Source organism: Palaemon carinicauda, chromosome 36 (assembly GCF_036898095.1).
Source record: "Palaemon carinicauda isolate YSFRI2023 chromosome 36, ASM3689809v2, whole genome shotgun sequence".
NCBI classification, from domain to species: Eukaryota; Metazoa; Arthropoda; class Malacostraca; order Decapoda; family Palaemonidae; genus Palaemon; species Palaemon carinicauda.
Window position 1 is genome coordinate 22,587,836 of NC_090760.1, and position 17,880 is coordinate 22,605,715.

General features: G+C 44.5%; 1 protein-coding gene across 5 annotated transcripts in view; it reads right to left on the reverse strand.

The window, feature by feature from the left end:
* Positions 1–17,880, reverse strand: part of LOC137628806 (eukaryotic translation initiation factor 2D-like) — a 301,426-nt gene that overhangs the window by 271,261 nt on the left and 12,285 nt on the right. The window contains exon 1 of one of the 5 annotated variants that reach the window (XM_068360032.1): positions 12,544–12,644. The exons of 2 other annotated variants lie outside the window; for them this stretch is intronic. The gene's annotated coding sequence lies outside the window, so the exon portion shown is untranslated. 2 more of the 5 variants (XM_068360033.1, XM_068360034.1) reach the window with 2 other exon arrangements.

Below are 17,880 nucleotides of genomic sequence, written 5' to 3' on the forward strand. Positions count from 1 at the left end.
CTTTCGAGGTTCTCATGAGGCTCGTATTCCGTAACTCATTAGGGAGCAAGGGAACCGGAGCTGTCCTGTCTGAAACACGAGGGCGAGGTGATTGACCCCGCTCGGAGACTTGCGCGATCGGGAGGTTGAAGGACGGGAGCGCTCTCTCTCTCATGATACGTAACGACGGTGAGGAGAAGTGCTCTTTCTCCCTTTCCTAGAGCAATCTGAGCTCCTCAAACTAATATGTGAAGGAGAGGGATCGCGATCAGAGTACGCTTTTTCCTTGTCCACGCTCCGGGCGCGATTAGATGAAAAATCGTGGGGAGAGCTTCTCCAACGGAAGTGCTTATTACGTTTTGGAGAACTCTTGTGACGAAGAGCGAGAACGTATCGTAGCGCTCTTTTTCTTGAAGCACTTAGAGCGCCTAAATGATCCCTCGCGAGAGAAAGTCGATAGTGCGGCAGAACGATGACACGCGGAAGTGCTCTTCTTATGTTTGTGACGAGAGCGCTTATATTCTCTCGGCGAGACATTTCGTGAAGAGATAGAAGGCGAGGAAGAGCAAGAACGATGATGACTCTTCCTATATCGCCAGTCTCTCTGACGAGAACGTCTGGGCGAAGGAGAGCAAGCTCTCCTTTTCCTCTTCTCTCTCTCCCTCCTAGCCTCCAAGGAGGGCGAGGACGATGGTGATGAGGAGGAGGAGGGGGAGGTACTGCGATGTTTGCGCTTGCAACATTGTAGTTTTGTAGAAGCGCAAGCGAGGTGCGAAGTAGGCACCGCCGGAGCTGAAGTTACTATATCTACTGAAACTTCTGCGGGCGCCGACTGAGTTGATGGGAGGTAGGCAAGGTCCGGAACTTCCGAGGGTTCCAAAACAGAAGGGACCTGAGGTAAAACTGTGCCCGTGAGGAACTGGTTCCACACTTCCTCTAAAGGAGAACCAGGGTGTCCAAGGGCAGGCCATACCGCTCGTACATGATTTGGAATGGAAGCGGTAATAAGAGTCATTCCTGGTGGCGGAAAAAATTGTCCCATTGGGAGGGGCAATGTGATCCGCCTGACCAAAGGGAATGGGAGTTAAGTTATTGGTGCCGCTCTTCCTTGACTTTCCCCCGTAGGATGGAAGCAAGGAAGAGTCAGAAGGGAGAGATCGAGAGGCCGAAGAAGAGGCCCAAGACTCCTTACCTTTCAACGGCAAACCTGGAGGTAACGTATCCTTTTTGGATTTCTTCTTCTTCCTCTTCACGAACTTTTCCCACTGAGAGGGCGACCATTCTCTACATACAGTACTTGGCAGGGGGAGCCTTCAGAACACCTATGACCTCTGCACGAAGGGCATAGGGAATGAGGATCCACCTCCGGTGGTGACATAAATGTGCCACATGATTTCGGGGGAACCCCGGGACACTTCCTCATAATAGAGGACATCACATCTAACAAAGAAAAAAGAAAGAGAGTTAATCAAAAACACAATAAAGAAAGGCTAGTCTGCCAGTCAAACAAAAGCAGGAGCAGCGATGTTACCACTGCGACGGCTAGAATTCGATTGAAGGTATTCAGTAGCTACCGACCTGAAGTCCCCCACCACTAACAGGTGGATAACTACCGGCCCGGTCGTTAATGACCTTGTTAAGGTTTTCTGCCGTATTTTTCAGCTCGCACTAGAATATCTCCTATACTAAAGAATGAGGGTTTGTATCAAGTGTAGGAACAAATTTAAATTAAAGAAATTAATGACTTACTTTTATGACCCAGACGAAGATACTTGTGGGTCACCGGGGTGTTGAGACTGTGACGTCTTAACTTCTATGAACGGCACTTGAGACACTGTAAACGTTTTGTTATTACATTATGTGATTTAAGGAAATTATCAACACTGGATGACGTATCAAAAAATTCCCCATGAAATTTAGCAAATGCTTTTAAGTATGGAATACTGCAGCCTTTACAAGTTTCTATAACTTCCATCGCAAAATACGAAAAATACCTCACTTGAAATAACAAAGACCTGACTAGGACAAAGGTTTCCACAGAAAAGGATTTGTTGGAAGGGGTATGAAGTGTATGATAAATATTTAATGGGAATATAAAAGGAGGTGATTTTATAAGGTATCGGATAACAAAACGAGTAATACTGGGGTCAACCGTATTATGTATACGTGGGTATTACATAAAAGGAATGGTATAGTTGTACTGGATCAAGTCATATACTTGAATAAAGCAGGTGAAGTCAAATAGTTAAATTTGGCAGGTAGAGAAGAAGAAATCCTATTGGTGTAGGAGGAGTCTATGCGCAGGGGGGAGGAGTTTATACGCAGAAGGTCGAAACCTGCTATGTACAAACGAACGAACGAGAGCCACTACAACCAACCAGTGTTATGACAAAAAATGAATGAAAAACACTGCTAATGTTAGCATGTTACGCTAACATTGCTAATGTTAGATTGCGCAGCTCAATATTACGGTATTTTTTCATCAGTTTATTATACATCCAAGAAGGTAATGTATAGAGAAGAAAAGGCTTGTTTTACCATTATATACTGTTTCCCCAGTATGTTTTCCCCACCCAAAACCCTGAGTTCCCACTGGGGGTCCCCCATTATAGTTGGATATATATATATATATACCGTATATATATATATATATATATATATATATATATATATATATATATATATATATATATATATATATATATATATATATATATATATATATATATTTCTGAAACTATTCATTTGTGACGGGAACTAGTGTCATTTTCGCAGAGAGCGGAATTTTTTCAACAGAATAAAGTAACCTAGGGAAAAAACTACTTTTTTCTATAGAAAAAATTTCGCTCTCTTCAAAAATGACACTCGTTCCCGTCGCAAATGAATAGTTTCAGAAATATGTATATATTTATATCCAACGATAATGGGGACCCCCAGTGGGAACTCAGGTTTTGGGTGGGGAAAACATACTGGGGAAACAGTATATAATGGTAAAACAAGCCTTTTCTTTTCTATACATTACCTTCTTAGATAAACCGATGAAAAAATACAGTAACATTGAGCTCCACAATCTAACAGCAGCAATGTCAGCGTAACATGCTAACTCTAGCAGTGTTTTTCATTTATTTTTTGTCATTCTACGGTTCGCTTGTAGTCGCTCTCGTTCGTTCGTTTGTACATAGCAGGTTTCGACCTTCTGCGCATAATCTTCTCTCCCCGGCGCATGGACTCCACCTCCACCAATAGGCCGCCTTCTTCTCTACCCACCAAATATGACAAATTCGAAGATAATTTGTATTTTTCCTAACCATACAAACCTTAGCTATTTACAAAGGGTATTACTTTTAGCGTAGCTGAAATGGCGAGCCATTAGAATTTAACGAGGGTGTATTACCCCCTCGCTAGTTAGCGGGGGGGGTAGGGGAGTGGTAGCTAGCTACCCCTCCTCCCCCTCACACACAGGTGAATATTCACTTTCACTTAGAGGTAGGACTTGTCTTGGGGGACAGGGCTGGCGGGCAAATATGTGTAAATAGCTAAGGTTTGTATGGTTAGGGAAAATACAAATTATCTTCGAATTTGTCATTTGTTCCGTAACCGAAATACAAACCACGCTATTTACAAAGGGTGACTTATCCCTTAGGAAGGGTGGAAAGTCCCCAGCCATACTGGCTTTGGCTTTACCCGGGGACTCAGAATCCGAGTGAGTCGCACTCGAGAAAAGGAGTCCCTGCACCTCACAAGTTCCTTGTTCCGCAAGAAACCATGTGGCCTACGTAAGCTTGTGTGTGAAGGAAGAAGTGTGACCCGTCCTAGGCAGTTGACCTGGAGTTCCAGAAGGAACTCTGGTTTAGGACGTTCCCAATACCACCTCGTCAGGGTATGGGGGACGCGACAGTATTGACTCAATACTCGGAACACAAGGAAGCATGGTTTACCTGCAGAGGTTCGAGGTCAGCTATGCAGAGACCAGGATGCTGCTTCCCCGTAGAGGGGATGATGAAGAAAGAAGTAAGGGCCAGACATACTTCTTTCGTTCATGCAGACTAAAACCTGATAACAATGCCCTCAACCTTCTGCTACCTGTCCAAAAAGGAGCCTGAGGTTAGACCAGCTGTTGTGTAGCCACCACAGAGCGATAGAAAACGTATCGAGACTCCTGTGGGTCACGCCCTGCAGGAAGCGGGCTGCGAAGGTCATTAGACGCTTCCAGACTCCAGCTTGTAGCACCTGCGTCACAGAGTAGTATTACTCGAAGGCGAGGGACGTTGCGATGTATCCAACATCGTGCTGTAGGGCGACGTGACGGGGGAGGGTCTGGAGACAGGTCGAGATGAATTTCCTTGAGTCCGGGCTGAAGAGGTATACTGGTGACTCTCCCCCCATGTCCTCCTTGTGCTCCCAAATCGGCTGCAACTGAGGACAAACTGCAGCTGTTCCCAGCGCTAACCTCTCGATTCCTTACTGGCAAGAAAGAGAAGGTCTTGGGACATCAGATACAGAATGGAGACTCGAAATCTTGAATGAATCGGACCGAAGGACCGGGACCCTCAGATTCTGAGTCTAGCCAACAACTCAGGAGCGAGCCTGAATGTTGCCTTCCCCTCTTCCTTAGAAAGGGCGGAGTAGTAAGAGACCAAGAAGATTGCTTACACACTGGCCGTGGCCAGAGTGAGCAGAAGACCCAAGGCGGAATACAATCCGAGGCCTGTCGTAAAAGGTCTTGAGAAGATCTCTTAAAGGACTAAAAGTCCGAGCCATGCTCCAAGTTGGAGGTCTTCCTCGACTAGGGCAGGGATGATCGTAGCTTCGCATGAGCGAGGATAGATCCAGCGGGCAGGAAAAAGTTATTCCTTTAAGCCTGAAGGTCAGGGAAAGGCTGAGCGACAGGCTTCATTGCCGAGAGCGGAAAGGAGTTTCCTCCCGCCGAAAGGCAATAAGACCGTTATTGCTGGAGAAGAGGCCTCAAGGGAAGAGGTATATCTCCCACGGCACCAACCACCTTAGACTCTTCACTTTGCCTGGGAGACCCCTGTGGATGACTATCCCCGAAGACGCGACCTCCGTACCGCGACTGTAGCGGGTTGTCTCTTCTTGAGGAGGAAGCGTAGTGTCTCCAGGCATGAAGCCGAAGCGACGCCCCGGTTCGGGAGAGATGTCGCAGTGTGATTGCTTGAGTAGTCTGCGCCGTGGGAGAAGCTCTCCCGGGAGTTCCATCAGGGGAAGCAGAGGGTCCAGAAACCGTTCTGCGCATAGTCCCAGTGGAGCTCTCCCATTGAAAGGTTGACAGACAACCTGGTCTTGTTGAGACCCATTGTCCACAGACAAAAAGGAGGGAAGACGCAGGCGTCGAAGTTGTCCCACCATCACCGGAATGCATCTTGCCAGAGTCTCGGGGTCTGAGACTGGGGGGAAGAATAGCGGAAGCTTGAGGTTTTAAGCTGTCGCGATCAGGTCCCCCAGACCAGCACTTGCTGGGTACCCAAGGTCAAAGACCCCCAGGTACACTCTCTCTACGAGGCTCTGCTCGGATAGTCTGAGAGAAACATTCCCCTGTCTGGAATAAGAGAGCCGATGGTGGTATTGAGAGAATCTCAATCATCCCGGTATCTCTACTGCAAGATGTGAAGGTGTGAAAATGCATCCCCTGATGGTTAGAATGAAGTCGACGCGCAACGGGGCGACTCGGCAGGAGCTGTAGGATCTGAAGAGGGGCCAGACTAAGGCCCCTAAGCCTGCCTGAATGATGGAGAGGTATCCTTCAGGTCTTGACCATAGGCCTGGACCGGAACATGCCCCCCCCCCCCCCCCTTTCCTTTGACGAGTCCGAGAACCGCATCAAGAATGTGGGGAAAGGACAAGAATATCCACTACCATCAAGAGGCTCCATAGGTCAACACCCATTGCAGGTCTAATAGTTCCGCTGGTCCCCTAGGGCCAGGGAGTCCGGTTAAACATTGCCTGAAGCCACCGGAACTTGGATCGCCCCACATGGAACTTATCCTGAGGCGACCGTTCGGACTATAGACGGGTCAATGAGGAAAGGAGAACTAGGAAACGTTCCAAGGTAGGGCTGAAAGCAGGTACTGCGACTCTCCTCAGTCTTGCCACAGTCAACCGAAAGGAAGGCTCGGAGGATGTGGTAACAGAATCTGGCGTCCCCAGGTGGTCACCCATCCAAGTACCGATGTTGCTTAACCTCGCTGGACGGACGAGAAGCGGGGTTTCCAAAGTGGTAAGGCCGTTGACTCAATATCATGGCCAGATACTCCAGATGTTGAGGCAGAGAAGGGTCCAAGCAAAATACCATGAGCCCACACTCATGGTAAGCGTCCGGAAGCTTGTCCCGGCGCTGAAGAAGGTCGAACCCGAGCCTACCGGAGTTGACCAGCCCTCCAAACAGCAGAGGAGGCGGAAGCCTGCACCTGAGCGGCCAAGAGCAAGGCAGGGAGAGTTCTCTGGGGAAACAAACCTGCTATGCCACGGCGGGATAGCCACACTGCATCATAAGCAGGAATACTTGCAGTCTAGGCTGAATTCGACGAGCACCCTGGAAGATGGATGGAATGGAAACTGAAAGTACCCGTCCTTCCGATCCAGGGTTTAAGGAGTCCTGTCGCCTCGTTACCAGTCTGATCGATTCTGCTGGTCTACACTGGCCTAAGTTTGTTCGACAAACTTGATCAGGGCTGAGAGGTCGACTACGGACATCCCCTCTCAGATCCTTCCTTACAAGAAAGGATCGACTGAGGGGGCCGGGGGTGAAGCCGTCGATGATCCTAAGGAAGACCTTCGCCTAAGGTATGGATCATTCTGCCCAACTGGGCAACTCTGCTGACGCTATGGCAAGAGGTTCAGAGACACTGAATTCGCTGACAGAGACGGCAGGCGCGATATCCTTGGCTAATCACAGAGATTGTGCGGGAATGGGCATCGGGAAGCTGTCATTCGGATGAGTAACCTTAAGCATCCTCCCAGCGAAAAACCTGCAATCCTAGAGTTTGTGAACTCCTTTTAGGACTATGCCCCCCCGGGGGAGTCTCCCGTGCCATCTGTTCCTGACAGGAGGAAACTGCAAAGGACACCTTGTCCCAGTTGTCGTAGCCGATAACTTAGGCCGACGTGGTTGAAAGAAAAGGGCGCTGGAGCCCTGCAGAGTCTGGAAGAAAGCGCCTTGGAGGAGTGAAACCGGAAGTCGATTTCCTCCGCACAGCAGCTGTCTAAGTCTCTGTCCTTGGGCACAAACAAACTCTTCTCAAGGATGGAAGGGTGTCTGAGGTCGTCGACCTCCACAGATGAGACACCCGAAGGAAGCCCTCAGTCAGCGCGTCCAGATGGTACAACATCGAGCTTGTCCGCAAGTTAGATACTTAACGACGAAAGGCCAAGGTGCCTGAGCTCGAGAGGAGGAAAGTACCCTTGATCTTCCTGTAGCTTCCTTGAACCAAACCTCGGGCCGTAACCGAGGAGGGAAAGAACCTGGTAAGCTCCCAGAGGAAGAGGTAAGCAGTCACCCCTCGTCCGATGGAGAAATCTCGAACGGAAAGCCCCCCCCGCCAAAAATCCTTCCAGGTAATGACGGGGAAGGGCTAACCCAAGTTCAGGAAAGAGGAGTGTTGCTCAGATCTCCCTTAAGTTTCTCCTATTCTTGCAAGTGCCATGCTCTGCGTTTACGGGGTGAGGCCGTGTTCTGGAAATACGCTCCAGAAGAACTCGCCAGGCTGGTCATGCTGCGAAAACCCCATTGGGAATCGTGGTCGCAATCGCCCTGGAGCTCGCGCGACGGAAATTCAAAGATTTTCGCGTGGGCGAACGTGGAAGCGCTCATGCGCGGTAACGCAAACGAAGGTGAGCGAAGGAGCGCAGAAGGAGGGCGAGCGTGGTAGGAAGGGCGAGAGCTGGTGGTCGGCGAGCGATAACCCATAGACGAGCAATGGATACTGCAAGAAATAAGCCGACATTTGTGCGAAGAAACACTGTAGGTTCGCGCAACGGAACACCATCCGTCCGCGCGATGGAACATTGGAGAGAATGAGCGTAGACGTGCAGGCACGTGGGAGTGTGGGCGCGCAGGCGAGTGGTCGCGCGGGCGCACGGGCGCACGGGCGAGCGGTCGCGCAGGCGAGCGGTCGTGAGGGTGGGCAGGTGGGTGAGAGCGAGTCCGAGGCGGCGAACGCAAGCGTTAGTGCGATGGCGAGGAAACGCGCTGCCGCGTGGGCGAGGAAGACCGCTGGCGATATGGATCAACAAGCGATCAGTGGTGAGCTAGTGAGCGCTAATGCGCAGGTTGGCGATGGCGCGTTGTGTTATGCCGACGCGATGGTCGAGCAGTTTGCAAAGGTGAGCGATCGCGAGCAGCCTGTGCAGGAGGGCGATCGCGCGATGGTGATCAGCATGCGCCGGGTCGCGCGATGGTGATCAGTATGCGCAGGGTCGCGCGATGGTGATCAGCATGCCAGGGTCGCGCGATGGCGATCAGCATGCGCAGGTCGGCGGTCGCGCGATGGCGAGCAGCATCTGCATGTGGGCGATCGCGCGATGGCGAACAGCATACGCAGTTGAGGGTCGCGCGATGGTGATCAGCATGCGCAGGGTCGAGCGATGGTGATCAGCATCCGCAGGTGTGCGGTCGCGCGATGGCGATCAGCATCCGCAGTTGAGGGTCGCGCGATGGCGATCAGCATCCGCAGTTGAGGGTCGCGCGATGGCGATCAGCATCCGCAGTTGAGGGTCGCGCGATGGCGATCAGCATCCGCAGTTTGAGGGTCGCGCGATGGCGATCAGCATCCGCAGTTTGAGGGTCGCGCGATGGCGATCAGCATCCGCAGTTGAGGGTCGCGCGATGGCGATCAGCATGCGCAGGTGAGCTACTAGCTGGCGAACCATGTTCCTTCAGAAGTGTTGGAGAACGTTGGCGTGCCGGCTGTAACACACGTGGGCGATCCGGAGATCGCCGAGAGACAGGTGATCGCTGGCGAGCTGATGATCGCTGGCGAGCTGATGATCGCTGGCGAGCTGATGATCGCTGACGAGCAGAAGGCTACGCGTGGAAGCCTGCGCAAAGAAGAAGAGTCCTTGACCCCGACCTGAACCGAAGTTCTAGATCGCGAGGGCGACCGTGGGCGCACAGGGCGCGTAACAGGAACCAACAGGAACCGCAGGGATGATCATCTTGAAAGCGCTGACGAACAGGAGAGCGCTGATGAGCAGAAGAGCGCCTGTGTGCTAACACTGAGCAGGAGAGAACACAGCAGAAGGGCGCGCAGGGAAACCCTGACACGCAAGGGAAGAACCCCCGTGGGGGCAACCCTTTGCCCCGAAGGGATCGTTGTCCGCCGGAAGACTGATGTCCGTCGGAAGACCGCTGTCCGTCGGGAAGACCGTTGTCCGTCGGGAAGACCGTTGCCCGTCGGAAGACGAGATCAGACTGCTGTCCATCTGCACCAAGGCGGAAGATCGAGAAAAAGGAGTTGTAGGCTGCAAACGGAGATCCAAAAAGGCGCCTCAAGCACCCTTATAGGGAGATGAGAGGCCCTTACAACGAGGCGGACGGTGGGCCTTACGGCGAGGGAGGCCAACAGCAACAGCAACAGAAGAAACCTCCGAAGAGGAGTCTCTATGAGTGTACTCTCTCGCGAACGAAAGAGAAACACTTCGTGGAAGAGACTGGTCAGCCAGTGACCTAAAAGGAGCAATCCTCCGAAGAGGAGCTCCTGCAGTTGCCCAGCCCCTTGAGCGAAACTGCAGGTGTGACCGCTCAGCACCAAGAGCATAGTCGCACGAAAAAAAGGCAAGAGAAGAACCCCCCAAAAGGGGAAAAACTCAAGCCTGGACAGGAAAAACTTCCCTCGGAAGGAAAGTTACCCGCCCAAGGAGGCAAGCCTCCTGAGAGTTCTAAAATGAACTGGAGAGCTGTCCGTCGTCACGGGAGTACTTCCAGTAGAAGGAGACACGCCCCTGACGAAAATACAAGGGGGGAGGCAGCAACAGCCGAATCCCCAGGACTCAACCAGACAGCTCACACCGTTGCCATATTACAGAAACGAACTAGATCGGTAACTGTAAAAAAATAAAACAAATAATATTAGTACACATTCATTCCCCCGGGAAGGCTCCGAAGAGGAATCCCGAGGGAAAGGAACAAGAATTACACAACAGGCACGTGCCCTCACAACCACTTACACTCGCGGAAGGAGAGCTGTAACCAAAACAGAATTATAACAATTATAATTATGTAACTATGTAATTATGTAATTTAAAAATGAATGAACACTAAAGAAAGAACGAAAACCCCGAAAGGAATCGTTCTACAAGCTGAAAAACAAAAAAACAACTACAATTAGATTCATAACTAATTGAGACAACGTACGGCGTAGCAACCCCCCCACACGGAAAGGAAGCTACAAGGCCGTAGTAACACGTAGTAAAAGGGTGAACGACCTCAAGAGAGAGAGAGAGAAAGACATAAGTCAAACTCGATCGCCACCCATAAAATTACGCCGTGGTGGCCTAACTGCCGAGGCCTCCACGTAGATATCGTACACTACACACACAAAGCTGAAAAGGAAACTTACTTATTTCTATACTCAAATATATATACAAACATGAAAACATGTTTACATATATATAGAGTAAAAGAAAAGTAAGTGATTAAGTAAAGACAAAACAAACAATGGCTGCCAAGAGAGGACCAAGACAGAGACGTCTGTCACAGTCCGAGCCAAAAGTGAAAGTGGGTATTCACCTGTGTGTGAGGGGGAGGAGGGGTAGCTAGCTACCACTCCCCTACCCCCCCGCTAACTAGCGCGGGGGTAATACACCCTCGTTAAATTCTAATGGCTCGCCATTTCAGCTACGATAAAAGTAATACCCTTTGTAAATAGCGTGGTTTGTATTTCGGTTACGGAACAATTAACTATTTATCTCTTTACGTGGTCTCCTCATACCCCTCCCAACAAATCCTTTTCCGTGGAAACCTTGGTCCTAGTCAGGTCTTTGTTATTTCAAGTGAGCTTTTTTTGCATATTTTGCAATGGAGGAAGTTATAGAAACTTGTAACAGCTGCAGTATTCCATACTTAAAAGCATTTGCTAAATTTCATGGTGATTTTTTTGATACGACATCCAATGTTGATAATTTCCTTAAATCACACAATGAAATACAGTACCTCAATGTTTACAGTGTCGCTCCTTCCTATCGTACAGGAAAGACATTCACGTATATTACTGCAATACTCAAACTAAGGTACTGTATCTAAAACCAAGAAGAAACGCCGATCCGGGTCATAAAAGTCATTCATTTCTTTCATTTTAAGGTTTTTAGAGTGCAAACTTCTACATTACTCTTGCCAGTACAAGTTTGTGACCTGGGAAGGGGCTTCCGGGGGCTTGCCCCGGGTAGGGGTTGTGACCTGGGAAGGGGGTCTGGGGGCTTGCCCGGGGAGGGGTTGTGACCTGGGAAGGGGGTCTGGGGGCTTGCCCGGGGAGGGGTTGTGACCTGGGAACTTTTTGGCTAGGTTAGGTGGGTTTGTTAGGTTCTGTACCGTTTTGTACCTTTTTATATATTGGGTAAAGGGTATTTGGAAAAATGCTTTAAAATACACATGCTATTATCGTAGCATTGCTAACGTTAGCAATGCCATCGTAACGTTGGTAACGTTGCGTAACATTGGTAACGTGTAACATTGCTAATGTTTGCGTTAGCATGTGAAGTGACACAGAATTTGAACAAGTCATTATAATTAAACATTTTAACAGAATATATATAACAAAAGACATTATATTCAACCATTTTAACAGAAAATATATGTTTTCCTGTAGAAAATAACGCGACTTAACCAGTTTTCACCTTCATTTCATCCGTAATAACAGCAGCCAGTTCGGCTACTTTAAGTTAGTCGAATTGGTTGTTCTGTTTGTTTGCGGTTGAAATGAAGGTCAAATTCGGTCAAATCACGTTATTTACTACAGGAAAATATATACTGTATTTTCTGTTTGAAATGATAACCTGTAATACAGTAAAACTTTACCAAATGCCTTTTCTTGTGAATATTATTTTCTTTTTTCGTGTTAAATTAGTGCTTTAAGGGGTGTTTGGAATCTGGAGTCGGATAGCTCAAAAACGGTCTTTCGCCGGCATTCTAAAGCATCAGAAACGTTCAAAACACCTATAATTACATCTGTTTAGCAGAAAAAAAACTATTGTTTAAACGAAAAAAATCTACCAAGGTGGAGGTCTTATGATTTTCCATTCATAACTTTTGAAATTTTGAAACATCAAAAATTGGAAAAATATGTTTACCCCCAATTATTTGCATACGAACAGTTCAAAGTACCAGAGACACTTCTCATTTTCTTCATTAGAAATAATTTGCCTGGGTAAATAGTTACATTTCCTTAAAATAAAACCACCCTACGATTACTTATGGAGAAATTACTACTAGTTCGCTGGGTTTATATTTGTTATCACAATATTTTAATTTTGTATGTACAGTATTTTAGCACCCAAATGTGAATAATCATACAATAAATTTTACGTTTAAGTGGTACAGGTTAAAATATTTACGTTGACAGTCAGTGGAGGTGCACCAGATGTATAGATGTTGTTACACTAATGTTGCAATGGCTCGGTCTTTACACATTACTGGATGAAAACCCTTAACGGGACAGTTCACTATAAAATAAATCTAAAGTTTTCCTCTTTTTCTTATATTATTACTAGTAAAACTTACTGTATTAACACTTTATAATAATCAATTATAAGAAATTACTTTCGTTTTACCATATGATAAATTGTTTTGATATTTCAAGAAAGGTGTTTTAATGGTAAGAACGAACTCTTCAAAACAATGACTACATGACGAAAGTGCCCTTTGATTTTCGATGAACGGTGCTAAGTCTGCTGACGTTATTTACGAACTATATTATTCCAAACTAAAGATGTTTTACACTGGCTGCCTCCTATTAAAACATGAATTTACTTAAAATATGTATAATAATCCATCAAGTTATCGGAATTGGACGTTCAAAATATCCGAGAGAATTGCTACATATTGTGCAACCAGCCAATCGTGTTGAAACGATGGTTTCAAATTATGAGCCAACTCAGCCAAGGTATATAGAGCTTATGCTGCCCCAAGAATATATAAAAAGCTTCCACTAGACGTCTGAAAGACTGGAGATATTAAGACTTTCAAGAAAAAATAGAAACCTAAAGACATGCTTGTTTTAAAGTGCTTCGATAACGTTCTCTCGCTTGAGGGTACACTCGGGCACATTATTCTATCTAATTTGTCTTCTTGTTTTGTTAAAGTTTTTATAGGAAATATTTATTTCAATGTTGTTACTGTTCTTAACATATTTTATTTTTCCATGTTTCCCTTCCTCACTGGGCTATTTTCCCTGTTATGGCCCCTAGGCTTATAGCATCTTGCTTTTCCAACTAGGGTTGTAGCTTAGCAAGTAATAATAATAATAATTTGACATAAAACACGAACTGTGTCGTGTGGTACGATAAAAAAAAAAAACTAAGAATGTATGTGATATGTGATGTTCAAGGGCACAGGGTTCCCCTGGCTGTCAGAACCAGAAAAAAAAACAGCACTTAAAGTAAAGTATATTTACCGGGCCTATGCTGCAGAACTAACAAATGCTCTGATTATATACAGCTGTTTAATATATTTCTGATACATCTATTGTAAGTATTAGAACTTACAAATATTCGGTCCCAAGACTACGGTATTATTAAGATAGCACTAGACATCCGAAATACAGGAGCCCTTGTTTTTCATTGCTTTGGCAGTGTAGATTTGACAATGAACGTGGGATGCGTTGTATTAGATATGTGTTATAAATACCCAAGAATGTATACGACAAACAAATCTTTTAGGCCCTGTAGTGCATAGGGGTTCCCTGTGTGACAAGAACAGGAAAACGGTCCTTAATGTAGGGTAAATGAGGACAAGTACTCTATGACTTCTCGGGCGGGTCATTATTAATCATCTAACGAAACATTTTCATTATAACTTATACAATTCTTTGATTGTAGCATCTTCCAAATCATATGATCTTGTGAAAAGTAATGTCTTTAGTTTCTTCTTAAATTCAATTGCTCCCTTTAGGTCCTTCATTTCAGTTGGCAGTTTATTATAGTGTCTAGGCGCACAGTAGCTAAAAGTCCTTTCACCAAATTTACTATTTGTTCTTGGTTCAGATAGCCTATGTTTGTCACTCATGTGTCTTGTGTTAACATTTGTTTCTAGTTCTAGTTTATTCAGGCATTCTTTTAGATATTTAGGTTCATTTTGGTTCAGTATCTTGAACGTTAGTAAGAGTAGCTTGTATTCAATTCTCGCTTTTACCGGTAGCCAGTGTAATTTAATTAGTGCAGGGGTAATTCTTTCCCTATTGTGTAGTCCTTTTATTAATCTAGCGGCTCTGTTTTGTACTCTCTGAATTTTCTTCAGCTGATAATTTGGTAAGCCATAGAACAGTGAGTTGCAGTAATCAATTCTTGAAAATATGTGGTGATTAATGAGTATGGCCATAGATTTTTCATCTAAGTATTTACTAATAAATGCTATGTTTCTAATATGATAGTTATAAGCGTAAAGGTTTTGCACCATCTATTATGTGATAGAGTGCCCGCAAACTTATTTTGTAGGGTGAGCAGTTAAGAAACCGCACAAATCTGTTATGGATTACTTAATATATATATATATATATATATATATATATATATATATATATATATATATATATATATATATATATATATATATATATATATTGTTTTGTTATTAAAGAATTCTATAAATCTATTAATCAGTTCTTGGTCACTATACCTATCTGGTAGACATTTTTTTTTCCAATTTATATTTCCCGTTATACCATTTAGTAGACAATAATACTGCACTCATAATTTACTCATTCATGTCTGTTGCTGCTTCCTGGATTCTTAAAGTATGAAGATTTCTCCTCCTTAAGTAAGAGGTAATTATATTGGCACTATAGCCTACAATTTTGTATTCAACCGATGTACTTTTAGTTTTAACCAATTCCACTTACTACTTTCATGTCTTTTTTTTTTTTCCTACCTTTTCTCTAAAGTCTCCCTATCAAACCAAGGAGATCTATCCTTGAGTTATAGACTTTTCCATGAATGGGCACACCAGGGGCGTCATTGGGGGTGGGGGTGAACTGCCCTTCCCAAGACTCAACTTGCCCTCCCAAGCCTGAATTTGCCTCCTAATCCCTTAGTCCCAAGCAAGTAACAGCAGTTGGTTTTCCATTAGTCGCACTTAAATTAAAATGTGGTATCACTTTAATACTCTACATATATATACATAAATACATACATATATACATACATGTATATATATATATATATATATATATATATATATATATATATATATATATATATATTACTTGCTATGGTACAACCCTAGTTGGAAAAGCAGGATGCTATAAGCCCAGGTACTCCAACAGGGAAAATGGCCCAGTGAGGAAAGGAAAATAAAATATTTTAAGAAGAGTAACAACATTAAAATAAATTTCTCCCATATAAACTATAAAAACTTTAACAAAACAAGTAGAGAAATAAGATAGAATAGTGTGCTCAAGTGTACCCTCAAGCAAGAGAACTACTAACTTAAGACAGTGGAAGACCATGGTACAGAGGCTATGGCACTACCCTAGACTAGAGAACAATGGTTTGATTTTGGAGTTTCCTTCTCCTGGAAGAGCTGTTTATCATGGCTAAATATTCTCTTTTTCCCTTACCAAGAGGAAAGTGGCCACTGAACAATTACAGTGCAATAACCCTTTGAGTGAAGAAGAATTGTTTGGTAATATGTGTTGTCAGGTGTATGGGGACGGAGGAGAATATGTAAAGAAAAGGCCGGACTATTCAGTGTGTGTATGTAGGCAAAGAGAAAATGAACTGTAACCAGAGAAAAGGATCCAACGTAGAACTATCTGGTAAGTCAAAAGACCCAATAACTCTCTAGCGGTAGTATCTCAACGGGTGGCTGGTACCCTGGCCAACCTTTATATATATATAAATATATATATATATATATATATATATATATATATATATATATATATATATATATATATATATATATATTTATGTATATCTATATATATATATATATATATATATATATATATATATATATATATATATATATATATATATATATATATACACACACACATATATATATATATATATATATATATATATATATATACATACATATATATATATATATATATATATATATATATATATATATATATATATATATATATATATATATATTTGTGTATATATATATATATATATATATATATATATATATATATATATATATATATATACATATATATATATATATATATATATATATATATATATATATATATATATATATATATATATATAGTCATACCTCTCAACACATAAGAATGTGCTTACGAAATTTTCACGTTGCAAAACGAGACGTGAAGAATTTTACGACTCGCATCACAAAAATGTTTTGTGCAACGAAAGTAGGTACTGTAAAAGAGCCTTACTGTGTTCGAGATTGATTTTAAAATTCATGCGCCGTCAGCCCGTAAACTTGCCACCATCCTCCCACACTCTCATTGGTTATCTCCAAACTCAGATGCTAGTTACTGCCATAATATCCCGCTCTCCTATTGGTCAGCAGCTACTGTACTGTATCCTATCATGTATCTATGCACTGGCTTTCCTCTTTCATTTTGTTTTGGCAGTGGTATCGTACGCATTGACTTTGCGTTTGTGATTTCGATTTTGTGACTATTGTACTGTATCGTGTTGCAATATTATGTTACTTTATTAGCCATGGATCCCAAGAAAGTTGCTGATGTGCAGGGAAAGAATAGGATGATGCTGTCTATGGAGACGAAGATGGAAATAATATAGAAATACGAGGCTGGCATACGGTTAAGTGTGATCGCGAAGGGGGTGAATGTTTTCTCCAGCAAGAGGAGCCATGTCCAAAATTTGATGGAGAGACTGCTGCTTGTCTGGACTAAGGATAAGGAAATCGCTGAAGACACGATCACCAAAGCGATAATGTGCCAGAAGGCCAGCGCCATCTACAATGATCTTGTGCGTGTTCAGGCCAAAACCGACACAGGAAAAGGGACATCGAAGCAGGCACCCCCAGAGTTCAAGGCTTCTCGGGAGTGGTTTGAAAAATTCAAGAGACGGTCGGACGTTCATTCGGTGGTGCGTCATGGGGAGGCTGCAAGCTCGGACACAAAAGCTGTCGAATCCTTTGGTAGGACGTTCGACGAGTTGACTGTCCGGGAAGGCTAAAGTCCCTAGTAATTCTTTAACTGCGACAAAACTGGGCTTTTCTGGAAGAAAATTCTTTGTCAGATGTTCATCACAGCTGAAGAAAAGAGGTTACCTGGGCATAAGTCTATGAAGGACAGGCTTACCCAAGCACTCTGTGCAAAAGCCAGTGGGGATTGTAAGGTAAAACCCCTGCTGGTGTATCACTCCAAGACTTCTTGAGCCTTCAAGGCCCACAAAGTGAGTAAAGAGAAGCTTTGGGTGTTGTGGAGGGCTAATGCAAAAGCCTGGGTAACAAGAACCTTGTTCACTGAGTTCGACCCGACTGTAAAAAAATACTTGGAAGAGAAGTATCTCCCCCTGAAACGCATGCTTGTGTTGGAAAATTCCCCTGCTCACCCTCCTGACCTTGAGGAAGATATCCTAGCAGAGTATTCCTTTTTGAAGGCTCACTATCTTCCGCCTATCATCACCCTTCTCCTCCAGCCCATGGACCAGCAAGTGATTTCCAACTTCAAGAAACTCTATACAAAATATCTCTTCAAGAGGCGTTTCAAAATCATTGAG